This window comes from Panthera leo, chromosome B1 (genome assembly GCF_018350215.1).
Source record: "Panthera leo isolate Ple1 chromosome B1, P.leo_Ple1_pat1.1, whole genome shotgun sequence".
Lineage (NCBI taxonomy): Eukaryota > Metazoa > Chordata > Mammalia > Carnivora > Felidae > Panthera > Panthera leo.
The window spans coordinates 194,886,913-194,901,769 of record NC_056682.1 but is presented as its reverse complement, the minus strand read 5'-3'; the positions used below and the strand labels follow the sequence as shown (position 1 = coordinate 194,901,769).

The 14,857-nt window shown below is 42.1% G+C and overlaps 1 pseudogene; it reads right to left on the bottom strand.

Moving 5' to 3' along the window:
- Nucleotides 1-13,729: 13,729 nt before the first annotated feature.
- LOC122217245 lies at nt 13,730-14,155 on the bottom strand (annotated as a pseudogene).
- Nucleotides 14,156-14,857: the final 702 nt, after the last annotated feature.

Sequence of the window (14,857 nt, the reverse complement as noted above, 5' to 3'; positions counted from 1 at the left end):
AGTGGCCTCCACTTCCCCTGTCGCTGCTTCCTGTTACATTGTAGTTATGTATTTGCTTGTTTGTTTCTCTCTCAAGGCCCTATCCCCAGGCCTGGAGCACAGAACAGATGAGCCCCAAATATTGCCCAAAGACCCTTTGCTAATTTTCTATGTGAGCCACAAGGCACATGGTAAGTGGTTACTCAATAAATTATAGTTTTCTCTTCCTTACTTGTACCTTAGCATATCCTGAGCTGGAGTTAGTGTTATTTGTTTCTGTCTCCCCGCTTGATTTTGGACACTTCAAGACCTGGGTCCACTTAAGACCTGAATCTGTGACTCAGTTACCTTTGTATCCCCCTCCCGTTCTAAGGCAGCACCTCCCACACATACAATAGGTCCATGATGAATGTGGGATGAAACAGTGATACATTTTCGTCTGAAATAGTTGTAATTCAAGGCTTAATGTTAGGCAAACACTCTGCCTGACTTCACTGGTGTCATGAGAGAGAGAGAGAGAGAGAGAGAGAGAGAGAGAGAGTCCACTTTACTTCAGAAAGCGTTTCTTGTCCAGAAGAGGGGCTCAGTGTGTGTGGAATGAACAGAGGCTGAGCCCGTTGTGTTCTTTTCGTTGGGGCCTGTGCTGGATTGCAGTTGATCTCCTGAGGACTGGGCGCTCTGGCCTCCCCGCCCCGCACCTGGCGTGTGGATCTGTGCTCGAGGAAGCCTCGCTGATTGGAACTGGGAAAGAGAGCCTTGGGATTCAGCTTTCGCCTTGCTCTTTGGATTCCTCCGACGTCCCTCACGTCGCCTGGGCAGTCAGGGCGCCCGGCAGCGTGTGGCCGCACGAAGATGAGAAGCCAAGAGAACAGGCACGAGAGGAAGGAAACCCTGTTGCAAGTCAGGCGTGGAGATCCACTCTCTCGTCTCTCTTCCTTGTTGCCCGTTGCAGGGACATCCTGGGGAGAATGGGTAAGAGGCTGCAGTTCCTACAGTGAGAGATGAGGGGCCAGCATGTCCGCTGGCCAGGCCAGGACACGGGGCTGGGCTCTTCCGGCTCTGCCCTCAGGCCTGCCAGGCGGGCGTGGGCTTGTCCTGGACTTCCCAGGCCCAGCCCCGTGGAGCTTCTGGGGCTGCTGGGAGACAGAAGGCGCAGGCGAGGGCAGCTGCCGAGGGCAGGCACCACGGCAAAGGTGCCAGGAGAGCTCTTTTCATTTCACACTGCGTTTACAAGTATAATGAAGCTTCCGCTCTTGACTGCCAGCCTACCCTCCATCAACCCCGTTCCACTGGAGGCAGCGCCCGGGTCCTGTTGGGCCTCTGAAACGTTCGTTTGGTCTCTTCTCCTGCCTCGTAGCCCCAGTAAACAAAGGGAATGGAGCTACAGATGGAAGTTTGCTGCACGCAAGTGTCTGGGGGCAGGCAAGCCTGCGGCTGGTGTCCCTGCCAGGAAACACACCAGCTGGTGATGTTTTTACGTCTGCTTTCCCTAGCTCCAACTACATCGGGGAGTGAGTCGGAGAGCTGATGTGCTAAGCCTGCCTTCTTTCGCCCTCCAGCTTCCATTCTGGGTTTATGCATTTTGGCATGAGGGCTGCCCAGCTGTAGGCCCTGCTTCCTGGTCCTCCCGGTCCTGGGGCTGTGATGAGTGGCCCTCTGGGATGCAGGGAGGAGGTGGATGGCTTCCTGCACCTGCTCTGGCTTGCATTAGGGACTTCCCCATCTCACCCATTAGGTTGAGACAGCTTGGTACAAATGGACTATTTCTAGCCCATTTTAGGGGAAAATTGGATTGAATTCTCTGCTCAGAAGGGAAGCTTCTTGGATAATGCTAGTGCTGTACCTTGAGAGGAGACAGCCTGGATCCCATATTTAGGACTATCCATCCATCACCTCTGTCATACTGGGTTCCTCAAAGTAGAGGTATTACAAGCTCTTTGGATACATAATTCTGATTCATAACTTTACTAGGTGAGTGACTTTGGGAAGTTATTATTTAACCTTCCTAAATCTCAGTATCTTCATTTAGAGAATGATGAGTGAATGAATAAATGGATGGATGAATGAATGAATAAATGGATGAATCTATCTATCTATCTATCTATCTATCCATCCAATCATCTGTTGATCATTTACCTATCTAGAAAAAGAGAGTTTTAATTCCATCCCCTAATGGTCTTGTATCTCTGAGTGGTGCTGATTTGTGTAAAAATCTTATAGGCTTCCAAATCCCATTATATAATGAGATGTCTGTAATTTTGGGTTTGTTAGTGTTTACTCTTGCAACTCATGTCTCTGTGTTAGGTGTGTGTGAGTATTTGCATGTGATTGTGTGTTGATCCTTGAAATTCTGTCTCGAGAGGCATATGGCATCATGATGATACTCTAAGGTCAAAATAACCCAGGTTGGATCTGGGCTCTGCTACTCCCTACCAATTTCACATTGGATAAGTGGTTTAACCTCTCTGTACTGCAGTTTTCTTTCCTAAGATGAAGATAATAATAATAATAATAATAATGCATAACTCTTGGTGGTGTGGTGGGATTCAATGAGTTTACATAACATTACTTACAATGATGCTTGAGGCATGGTGTGCTTTATAAGAGTTTATTTCTTAAGTCATACAGAGAAAGACAGATACCATGTGTTTTCACTCTTATGTGGATCCTGAGAAACTTAACAGAAGACCATGGGGGAGGGGAAGGGGAAAAAAAAAATTAGAGAGGGAGGGAGCCAAACCATAAGAGACTCTTAAATACTGAGAACAAACTGAGGGTTGATGGAGGTGGGGGGGAGGGAGGGGAAAGTAGGTGATGGGCATTGGGGAGGCACCTGCTGGGATGAACACTGGGTGTTGTACAGAAACCAATTTGACAATAAATTGCATATTAAAAAAAGAGTTTATTTCTGTGGAGGATGGCCAAAGAATGTGATATTAGAGAGTCTTAGTCTTAAGGAGTTGTCTGCTGGTGTATAAACATCTTACCTTATACACCAGACCCTACAACTTTGCCATCAGAGAATATTCCATGTAAAGTCTCCCTCACTGCTTAATGCTCTTTGTGTTCCCCTTCTTCCCTTGCCCTCTTCGACTTACTTTGCTTTAAGCAACACTGTTCATTTCATCCCACTGCCCTCTGTCATGAGAATGGAGACCCTGCTCATGTCCCTTCTGTCATATAAAGATATTGATCTATGTACACATGCACACACACACACACACACACACAGAACTATAGACTTACATATGTAACATAAGTAATAATTTCAATGTCATCAGGAACTAAAGTTCTCCTTATTAGAAAGGGAAGATACAAGTAAAATGGGCTACTGATAAATTTTCTCCTAGAAAGAACGAATGTTAGCTCTGTTCACTGTAAAAACCTAAGAAGAAAGAATGATCAATCCAGGAGCAATGAGGATCTTCATATCCTCATTTTGGTCCCCAAATAATATTTTTCACTTAAGGACTGGGGTTTCTTGGAGAAACGGATTACTACAGGTCTAAGACAGGAAATGTGTAGATGAGAGGAGGACACCTTGTCATGCCAGAAAGCAAGGAAGGTGTCAAAGGCCTCGAGCCAGGTTAAAATGCCTTAGGAGCAATGTGAGATTGCTTCCAACAGCTGAAGACGAAAAATTTTAATATCTAAAGGAATAATAGCTGTAATATTATTGAATCCATCAACTATATAAGAAACCCATGAGCTGGGGCACCTGGGTGGCTCAGTGGGTTGAGCATCTGACTCTTGAACTTGGCTCAGGTCTTTTTGTGTGTGTGTGAAAAATAAGCTGTTCCTTATTTTGATCTCAGCAAAACTTCATTTCCAAGAGCTATCACATACTTCTTTATTCTTTTCTCTTTTTTTTTGAAGGCTTCCTTTTTAAAAAAAAATTATTTAAATTTTAGTTAACATACCATGCAATATTGGTTTCAGGAGTAGAATTCAGTGATTCATCACTTACGTACAACACCCTGTGCTCATCGCAACACATGCCCTCCTAAGTCCCCATCACCCATCTAGCCCATCCCCCACCCACCTCCTTCTGTCAACCCATAGTTTATTCTCTAGCTTTAAGAATCTCCTATGGTTCATTTCTCCCACTTCTTACCCCCACTTCCCATATGTTCATCTGTTTTGTTTCTTAAATTCCACATAAGAGTGAAATCATATGGTATTTGTCTTTGTCTGATAGACTTATTTCGCTTAACATAATGTATTCTAGCTCCATTCACGTCACTGCAAACGACAAGATTTCATTCTTTTCGGTGGCTGAGAAATATTCCTATATATATACATATATATATGTGTGTATGTATGTGTGTGTGTGTATGTATATATACACACATATATATGTGTGTTTGTGTGTGTGTATATATATATATAGATATCTATATATATGTATCTATATAGATATCTATATATATATATATTTGATCTCCAAGTAATATTTTTCACTGAAGGACTGGGGTTGCTTAGAAATGGATGACTACAGGGTGCCTGGGTGGCTCAGTCGGTTGAGCATCTGACTTAGGCTCAGGTCATGATCTCGCAGTTTGTGGGTTCGAGCCCCTCATCGGGCTCTGTGCTGACGGCGCGGAGCCTGGAGCCTGCATCGTATTGTGTGTCTCTCTCTGCCCCTCCCCTACTCATGCTGTCTCTCTCTGTCTCAAAAATAAATATAAAAAAAAATTAGAAATGGATAACTACAGGTCCAAGACAGGAAATGTGTGGATGGATCGATCTATCTATCTGTCTATCTATCTATTATCTATCTATCCATGATGTTTCTCTTCTTTTGTTTTTAAGAAGCCACATTCAACCCTTATTCCAGAAATTACCCCACTTTAAAACAGTCCCACACATACATAGACTCTAACCTTCTAAGAATTTATGACACCATTCTCTTCCTTTGTCTTGGATCTCCACCCCAGTTGGTTTGGGGATTGTCCATTCTCTTGTCTTCCCTTCCATATAGCCAGTAAAATGGTGCTGTTGAGGTATGTCACTCTCAGGAAGGCAAGTGGGACTTTTTTTTTTTTTATTTAAAAAAAAATTTTTTTTAACGTTTATTTATTTTTGAGACAGAGAGAGACAGAGCATGAACGGGGGAGGGTCAGAGAGAGGGAGACACAGAATCTGAAACAGGCTCCAGGCTCTGAGCTGTCAGCACAGAGCCCGACACGGGGCTTGAACTCACGGACCGCGAGATCATGACCTGAGCTGAAGTCAGCCACTTAACCGACTAAGCCACCCAGGCACCCCGGCAAGTGGGACTTTTAAGAGCAGTGAACAACATCGCATGAGGGAAGAGGACTGCAGTGGGATGGCCTGAAGTCCTCATCCTACCCATCTCTAACTCTCTGCCCCCTCTTTTATCAAAAGAGAAGTATGGGGGTAGGAGAAGAAACATTTTGTCATGGTGTCATTTTTTCTAGAAGACATGGCCAGAACCATTCCAAGCTGATATACAGGCTTAAAAAAAAAAAAAAAAAAAGCCAGACCAGGGAGAAGGTGAAATAATTGTTTGCCTAGTAGGGTGACCAGATGTCCCAGTTTGCAGTTTGCCCAGGACTGGGGACTTGGTATTTTCAGCTTAAAACAAGAAAGTACCAGATAAACCAGCACAAGTAAACCAGGAGTGTCTTACCTGATAGTAAGATCAAGGTTACTTTTCTTAGAAGGTTACATTTCTTAAAGGCTGAGTCATGTGGGTAAGTAAGTTCTTTTATAATTGGAGATAAGTCTATTTTCTTCAGGAGAAAATGAATAATTATTGTGATAATATGTGCTTCCTTTTTAGTGATTAACTAGCCACAGCCAAAGGTGGTGGGGAGATTGGCCTAGATTCAGAACACCCACTGTCTTTCCCCAACTTATGAGACCACTTTCATGGTTTTCTACTTTAAAACTGCAGAAATCTAGGCAAAGAACATCTCTAATAATACTTGGCTCAGGTCTTACAGTGTGAAGACAACAATATCAATGTTACTACTAACAGCATAATTACTGAAAAGACTAAGATTCGTTCCTGGTTGTTGTTTTCATCTTTAGAGGGATGTATGATCAAATTACTGTATTCTAAAAGTCACTTAAAATAATTCTTTTCTCTGAATGGTTAAGCCACTAACTCCAAACACAATTAGCTTTGCTTCCTTCATTTTGCTTTTGATTTTTAGGATTTCTCATTTTTAAAATTTAAGGACTTTTACTTATGACAGTGGTATTTGGGAAACTGTTAGCTTGGCCAGAAAGGAATTTTGACTCCTTTTTGCTTCCATCCAAAGCCCCTTCCTTTAGTAGGAATGTAAAAGAGTACAGCCACTATGGAAAACAGTATGAAGATTCCTCAAAAAATTAAAAATAGAAATATCTTAAGGTCCAGCAATCCCACTTCTGGATGTACGTATACGTACATACATATATAGCCAAAAATAATTGAAATCAGGATCTTGATATTCCTACTCCCATGTTTACTATTGTTCATAGTAGCCAAGATATGGAAACAACCCAATATCTATCCAAAGATGAATGGATAAAGGAAATATACATTTATGGAATTATATATATGTGGTATAATACATATATGGTATATGCATATAATGGAATATTATTCAGCCTTAAAAAAGAAGGAATTTCTACCATTTGTGACAAGATGAATAAACCTTAAGGACATAGGTTAAGTGAAATAAACCAGTCACAGAAGAACGAACATTCCATTATTCTACTTATGTGAAGTATCTAAAATCGTCCAACTAAGAGAAATCAAGAATAGAATGATGGTTGCCAGGGACTGGGGGTAGAAGGAAATGGCAATTTGCTAACTAACAGGTGCAAATATTCAGTTATGCAAGATGTATAAGTGTTAGAGGTCTGCTGTACAACATTGTGCTTATAGATGGGATTGGTGTCTTGTGCACTTAAAAATCTATTAAAAGGGTAGGGGCACCTGGGTGGGTCAGTTGGTTAAGTAACTGACTCTTGATTTCGGCTCAGGTCGTGATCTCACGGATGCTAAGTTTGAGCCCCACATGGGGCTTGTGTTGACTGTGAGGAGCCTGCTTGGGATTCCGTCTCCCCTCTCTCTGCCCCCCCTTCCACGTGCACGTGCACTTTCTCTCTCTCTCTCCTTCAAATAAATAAACTTAAAATGTATTAAGAAGGTAGATCTCATATTAAGTGTTCTTACCACAAAATCAAATGCAAAAACAAAAATACAAAGGGATACAAGCAAACTTTTGGAAGTGATGGATATGTCCATTACTTCGAGTGTGGTGATGATTTCATGGGTGTATATGTAGGTCCCAACTCATCAAATTGTATACATTGGTGATGCACAATCTTTTTGCTTATCAATTATGCCTCAGTAAAGGCATTTGAAAAACAAATTCCATTCTTTGGCCTAGAAGCTACTTCATGTAAGGATGAATAGTAGATTCCTTCTTCCTTTCCACAGGGACAGAGTAAGTGGAAAAGATTTGTGTGCCAAAAAATAGGAATTAATTTTAAAAAATTAGAACTTGTGTCTTAGAATGTAGAGTGCTGAAGAATAGAGAGAAACCAATAGAAGTGCGTTCCACTAAAATTCAGCAGAATAAACATTCTCTTGGCACATATACCACATTTCATTGATTCTGCAGTCCAGAATTGTCTTTTTTCAGCATTAATGTAAGTTTAGTTTCATCCTGAAAAATGCATAGAGATGGGCTGGGGGAGTGGATGAAGCATCACCATCTTCAGTGTTTTGCACCTCCAGCTCTGGGCTTTAGAGGGGCTGGATCTCCCAGGCTCTTCTACATGCTTCTGCCTGGTGGAGGGGCTGAGAACAGACTGGTCAGGACTCAAATCACCTGGTGGGCAGATGGAGTCCAGTTGGAAACTGTTGCCAGGGAAACTTTGCTCCATGTAAATTCCTCTGCACTGGGGAGGGGGCATAAGCCAGCCTTCCCTCCTCTTGCTCCTCTTCTCTGCCTCAGTGGCCCACGTCCTATTTCTCTCTGTCTCTGTCTCTCTGTTGTTCATCAGTAGATGTTACCCCACAGACATCTGATGTGCAATTGCACTGGCAGTCATAGGAAATGGATCTGCAGTACAAACAAGATTAGACCAGCAAGGTGGACGTGCCAGATTCCTATGATCCACACCTCTGAGCTCCAGAACTTTTAACATCTCAAATTTGGACGCATCTTGTAACTGAAGGCATCCTATTGGGTGAGACATGGTATTCCTTTGTGAGTTTTTGAGCTTTATTTTATATTTCTGCACTTGTCAGCAAGAAAGCCTAGTTGTCATAAATGAAGCATCAAAATATATTCACAAAAGAATTCAAAAGAGCTTTGAATTCAGGGCTCGGGGACATGGAATTAATTCCTGGTCCCGCTGCTTTTGAGCAGTGTAACTTTTAGCAAATAATTTCCTCTTCCCGAGTCTCTGTTTCTACATCTGCAAAATGTAAGGTGGGACCAGCTGCTTCCCCCGAACTCCTTTAAGGGCATCCAGAGCAGGGAGGGGGTGGCAGGTAGGTGTGGCTCTGGAGACCCTCTGCCTCAGCTCCTCCAACCTAGGACAGTTCTGTGTTATGTATTCTACAAATCAGACTTGTTTTTAAGTTTTCTTTTGAAGAACGGTTACTGTTGTTAGGGAGACAAAAAGCTTAGAAAACCCTCCAACTGGCATTTATAGCTGCCACCGGGGGTCTGAAGAGGGTTATTAATTTGAAGCCAGATTTTTCCATTGTCCTTGAATGATGCCAACTGACTGGTGTTTGAGGAACAATAAATCGGGCTCATTAGAAACAGACATTGAGGCAGCTAGACTTACCTGGGGAGTCATGCCTGTGATATGACATTGGTCAAGTAATTGTAACAATAGGGATCATTTTGATACCTCCCTCATGGGAAATGTCAGGGAGACCATTCATGGAAAAGGTCTGTGCAATGCCTGACCAGTAGAAATCTTAGCGACCAGAGCAATGACCACGATTTTTGTCCCCCGGATATGAATTGGGGAAAGGTCTTCATTCCTCCTTATCAGAGAATCTACATTGGAACCCCACCCTGTCCCCTCCCAGCCCCACCCCTAGAAAGTCTTATTAACCTCGGACTCATGCTCATGCCCAAGAGGCATTCACCACCAGCGATGGTGTTAGTGGGTTGTAGGGTTCATTATTGATGCAGCAAACCAATGAGTGAGGAAGTGCTCTCAGGCTGGTAAGCCCCATGGCAAATGCTGACAGAGGTTATAAAAGCAGACTGGTGGGTAATCTTAGGGTGGACACAGGAGTTAACAACATGCCGAGGAGCTCAGAGCAGGGACTGATTGATCCCTACATGCAGGGCTGGGAACGTTTCCTAGAGGAATGAACATTTGAACTTTGAGAGGACAGGAATGATCACAGGTGGGACAGTGGAAGGGAGAGGGCTTCTCATCCAGTGCCATGGCAAAGAGTGTCCTCAAAAATAGCAATAAATAAAGTAAAGCAGGGGTTAAGAAAAGTCACAGTTATCATTCCTTAAGTGCTTGATGCTTAATGAGGCACTTTGCATGGATTATTTCATGTAGTTCATTTAGTCCTTAAACAATCCTAGGTGGCAAATTTTATTAATATCCCCATTTTATAGAAGAGGCAACAGAAGCATCCAGAGTGAAGTATCTTGCTCAAGCTGGTGAGGTAGCTTGGATTTGAACATGGACAATCAGGCTGGTCAACCAGATTGGGGCGAGATTGTGGGCTGTCAGAAGCCATATATAAAAGCCATGGAGATAATGCTGTGCTGGTCCTTCCTTCTAGGACAGGGCATCTCAACTGAGGCACTGTTGACATTGTAGGCAGGATAATTCTTAGTTGGGTAGGGCTCTTCCCTGGCTTCTCCCCACTAGATACCAGTAGCACTGCCTCTCCAGTTGTGACCACCCAAAATGTCTCCAGACATTCTAAATGTCCCCTGGGAGGCAAAGTCTCCCCTGGCTGAAAACTGCTGCTGGAGGCAGCCTCACTCAAGGCATTGGGTTTGCCACTCGGAATAAGCAGAGCAGAAGCCAGCTGAAATTCACTCTGCTGTGCATAGAATTGTTTCCAGCAAATTCTCAGTGTTGACATTGTTCATCTCAGCAGCTGGGGTCTTGATTTCTACGAGGTGACTCACACAACCCCTGTCTGTGGGAGTCACTTGGTTATCTGTTCTGACAAGGCCCCTTGTGCATTTGAAGGAGGGGCGGCATGAGACTCATCAAAGCGTGCTAGAAGTGCAATTACCTCTCTGCATTGTGCTTGCCAAAGCATGACAGTTGGAACACCTTGATCCCGGGCTTGTTTTGTTCTGACCAGCATCAGAAGTTCTGAACCTGAGACTGAGTAGTGAAATTGATTATGTATTCAATTTGCTACAAGCCTACCAGCTTGGGCACCTATTCATCTTTTCATTTTCTGGATCCACCTCTACAGACAACACTTATGTAACCTTCCTCAAGGCATTTTCCATGATGACGAGGGCTTTCCAGAGTAGGTTTGGGTGGCATGGCTGCATTATCAGTATCTCTCCTTGAGACCTATTGAAGAGAGACCCTGGGTAGGCCCAAGAGGAGGAGTGTGGAGGCTGGGACTTGACTCTGGGTGAAGCCCAAACCTCAGAAGGAGCAGTAGGAAGCAATAGCATGGAGGACCAAAAATCAAAATCCGAAAGGGAAGCCATGGGTTCTTCCAAAACATAGATATGGGGCCGCACTCTTAGATAGGGGACGTGAGAACAAGAGGGAGGGCTCTGGGGCCATTGTGTATAACAGTAGCTGTCCTATGAGGCATGTGTTAGAAGTTAATGGGCACTAGCTACGTAACAGACACTGTGCTTGTGTGCCATCAAAACAACCCCTATGAAGCAGGCTCCACTATCCTGGAAGTGGAAGCAGAGGGGGTGTTGAGATGCTCATTCCAGGTCACACAGATGGAATGTGGAAGGGCCAGGGTGGGAATTTGGTCTGTCTGACCCCCAAACTCAGGACATGAGCCACTGAGGTCTGTTCTGCTCTAGGAGCAGGGTATGCCTCTTAGGACCTGAGAAGGCTGGACTCATTTAAAGGGTCAGGATAAGGTAGATTAGAAAATTATTTTATCCTGGGGTTATAGTCTCCTGGGGTGGAGCCAAGAAGGAGAGGAAGAGATCCCTGGCCACAGCTGCTCAGGCTAAGCAAGGGATTTGATGGTTTATATACCGCCCAAGGAAGAGATAGCGAAGGTCCTGAACCCCTGAATCCTTGTCCCATTGCTTGCTGGAAGCGTTGTATTAGTTTGCTATGGCTGCAACAAAGTGCCACACACTGATGGCTTAGACAAGAGAAATTGACTGTCTCACAGCTTTAGAGGCTACAAGGCCAAGATCAAGGTGGATCAGAGTTGGTTCTTTCTGAGGGCTGTGAGAATCTGTTCCACACCTCTCTGTTCCAAGCTACTGGCTCTTTGCCAGCAATCTTTGGTGTTCTTTGGTTTGTAGACACATACCCTGATCTCCGGCTTCATCATCACAAAGGAATTCTCAACGTGTGTGTGTCTCTGTGTTCACATTTCTCCTTCTTGTAAGGACACCAGTCATATTGGATTAAGACGCAACCTGATGACCTCATCTTAACTTTATCATCTGTAAAACCCTATTTCCAAATAAGGTTACATTCATAAATACTGGGAGTTAGGGCATTAGTATTTTCAAAAGGACACATTTGAACCCATAACAGGGAGTGGTCCAGTAAAAGACATAATCGTTATTAGCTGAGGCTTTTGTCCCAAACCCCTCTATAAGCTGGGCTGGACCATATGGATACATTGGGGTCGTGTATCCCTTGAGTGTAAGTCTTTGACTGGAGACCAGCACAAACAGTTTCCTTTGATTCTTCCTGTCCCTACCCCACCTCCTGTCCTGCATGACGCTTTGGGCATTAATGAGTGAAGAAAGCATGACAGCACTAGGGTCTGGCAGCACTGGGAGGAAACAGAGGAAAGAGGTCAGTGATAGTTGTATGCGTAATTCTGTCTTCCCTCATCAATGTCATCTTCCAGTTTTCTGACCCCTTTTGTGTGAGCTTGAAACTCCATATTCTTTTTCATCCATGCCCTAGAACTTCATCTTCAAAAGTTAGGTTTTCTTTCTCCTTTTCCTCCTCCTCCTGCTTCTCCTCCTCCTCCCCCATCACTTCCTCCCCCTCCTCCTCCTCCTTTGATGGGGGAAGAGAAGGTAGAGTAGAAGGAAGAAGCCATATTCCTGTCTTGGGAAATAGAGTGTAGTGAGTAATTTGATGAGGAGTGGGCAAGAAGTCTAAACCTTCCTCCATAGTTTAATGTTTATCCCTTTGCCTTGACCCCATTTTCCTCAACCAGAGGGACTGAGGGTATTTAATCCTTAGGTAGGATTGATTCTAGAAATGGAACAGGAACATGGAGGAAGGAGCAGGGGAAAGAAGCCAGGACTGCTAATCAAATATCCACTCCCATTCTGACTGAGCTTTGCTCAGATAGTAGGAGACAAACTGTTTTAGATTCATTTATTTTATGCTGATGTATGAATGTCAGGTGATCCAGCTGTGCTAGGATGTTTGTATTTCATCAAATTATTGTTACTAACCACCATCTTTAAATAGCAAATTAGTGAGATGAATGATGAAGAAAAGAAGGAACTCACATTATTGAGCACGTATTTTGTGTCCGGCACTGAATTTGGACTCCTCCCTATATAGTCTTGTTGAACCCAACTAAGCTAGGGAAGCAGGTAAGATTATTTTCATTTTACTGATGAAGGATGAAAAGGCACCATAAGACACCATGCCCTTTGTGTCAGGCAAACTTGCTGAACCCACTTGTTAGCTCACATAGTTTTTTAGGTGATTCCTTAGGATTTTGTATATATACAATCAAATCATCTGTGAATAAACATAATTTTACTTCTCCTTTTCTAATCTGGATGCCTTTATTTTTTTCTTTGTATCTAATTGCTCTGCCTACAACCTCAAGTACAATATTGAAATGGAAGTGGCAGGGGTGGACATCTTTGTGTGGTTCTTTTAGAAGAAAAGCTTTGTCTTTCACCAATAAGTATCATGTTCATTGCAGGATTTTGAAATACACCCTTATCAGGTTGAGGACCTTTCCTTCAATTTCTACTTTGTTGAGATTTTTATTTATTTATTTTTTAAATCAGGAAAGAATTTTGGATTCTGTCAAATGTTTTTTTTTTTCCCTCTATCTGTTGAGATGGTCATGTGGCTTATGTCTTTGTTTGATTAATATAGTGAGTTACGTTGACTTATTTTCATATACTGAACCAGCTTTGTATTTCTAGGATAATTCATGATGTATAATCGTTTTTATAGGTTGCCAGATTCAGTTTGCTAGTATTTTTTTTTTTTTTTAGTATTTTTCATCCATATTCATGAGGAACACTGGTCCATTGTTTTATATTCTTGTGATATTGTTGTCTAGTTTTGGTAGTAAGATAAAAATGGCCTCATAGAATAAGCTGGGAAATGTTTTTTTCCTTCTACTTTTTGGAAGGTTTCTGAAAGATTAAGGATTGATGTTAACTCATTTTTAAACATTTGTAAAATTCATTAATAAAGTCAGCTGGGCCATGGGTTGTTTTTGTATGAAAAGACATTTTGTTATCATTTTGCTACATAACATAGTAGTGAATATACTCAATTGCCTTTTCTCAAATGGCAAATGAGACAAAAGATAACATCTTTTTGATTCCTGAAAACCTCAGTATCATCTGTCTTTTGGAGGATCCAGGTTCCTATGACATCTATGATACTGTCCACGAGGATACCAACAGTGCTTAGTAGTAAAGAACATTTTGCTAAGTAGTTCTGTCATAGGTCCTTACTCAAAATGTTCATTTTTTTTCTTCTCATCTGGTGTTCAGCACTCGATCAGGTTTTCTTCATTATTACGCACAAGATCTGGCTGAGGGATAGGTTTTGTATGTTTATACAGAATGTCCACAGAGGGTGGTAGCACACTTTCATCCTGCCATCAGATGTCATAGCAAGCTCTACTTTGCAATGATAGTCATCTGGAAGAGAAAATACATAGATTTATGACAAACACAATATAAAGCTCCATTTTGAATTGGAAATGAATGTTTTCAGATAGTTCTGTTTGATATGGCCACTTTACTGCTGTTAATGCCATGGTAAATCAAGATGTTTATCAGGCGGTGTGAAAGAAGATGATCTGAATAGAAACTGAGTTTAAAATCTGCTTCCAGGCATACCTATGTTCATCCTTGACAGCCTCTCACTGTGAGCCCGCCATCTTACCTCCTTGATTTTTGTGTTTTGGTTTTGGTTTTTGGTTTTTGATTTTTTTTGTAGTAAGTTTTTAAACAAGTAATTTAATCTCTCACCTTGTTATAGATCTATTAATATTTTTTATTTCTTCTTGAATCAGTGTCAGTAGTTTGTCAGTAGGATTTTGTCCATTTCATCTTGGTTATATACTTCATTGGTAAAGTTGTTTATAGTATTCCCTTATGATCTTTTTCATTTCTGTAAAGTAGGTAGTGATGCCCCATCTTTCATTCCTGATTTTTGGAATTTGAATTTCCCCTCTCTCTATTTTCTTTCCCTTTTTGCTTTGGTTTCAGTTTGTTCTTCTTTTTTAGTTTCTTAAAATGGAAAGTTGGTTTATTTAGTTGAAATATTTCTTTAAAAAAAACCAGTCATTTATAGCTATAATTTTTCTCAAAGCGCTATTTCAGCTGAATCTCAAAGATTTTTACATGTTGTGTTTCTGTTTACATTCATCTCAAAGTATTTTCTAATATTCCTTCCAATTTCTTCTTTGATCCATTGGTTATTTAGGAGTGTGTTGATTAATGTCACAAATTTTTAG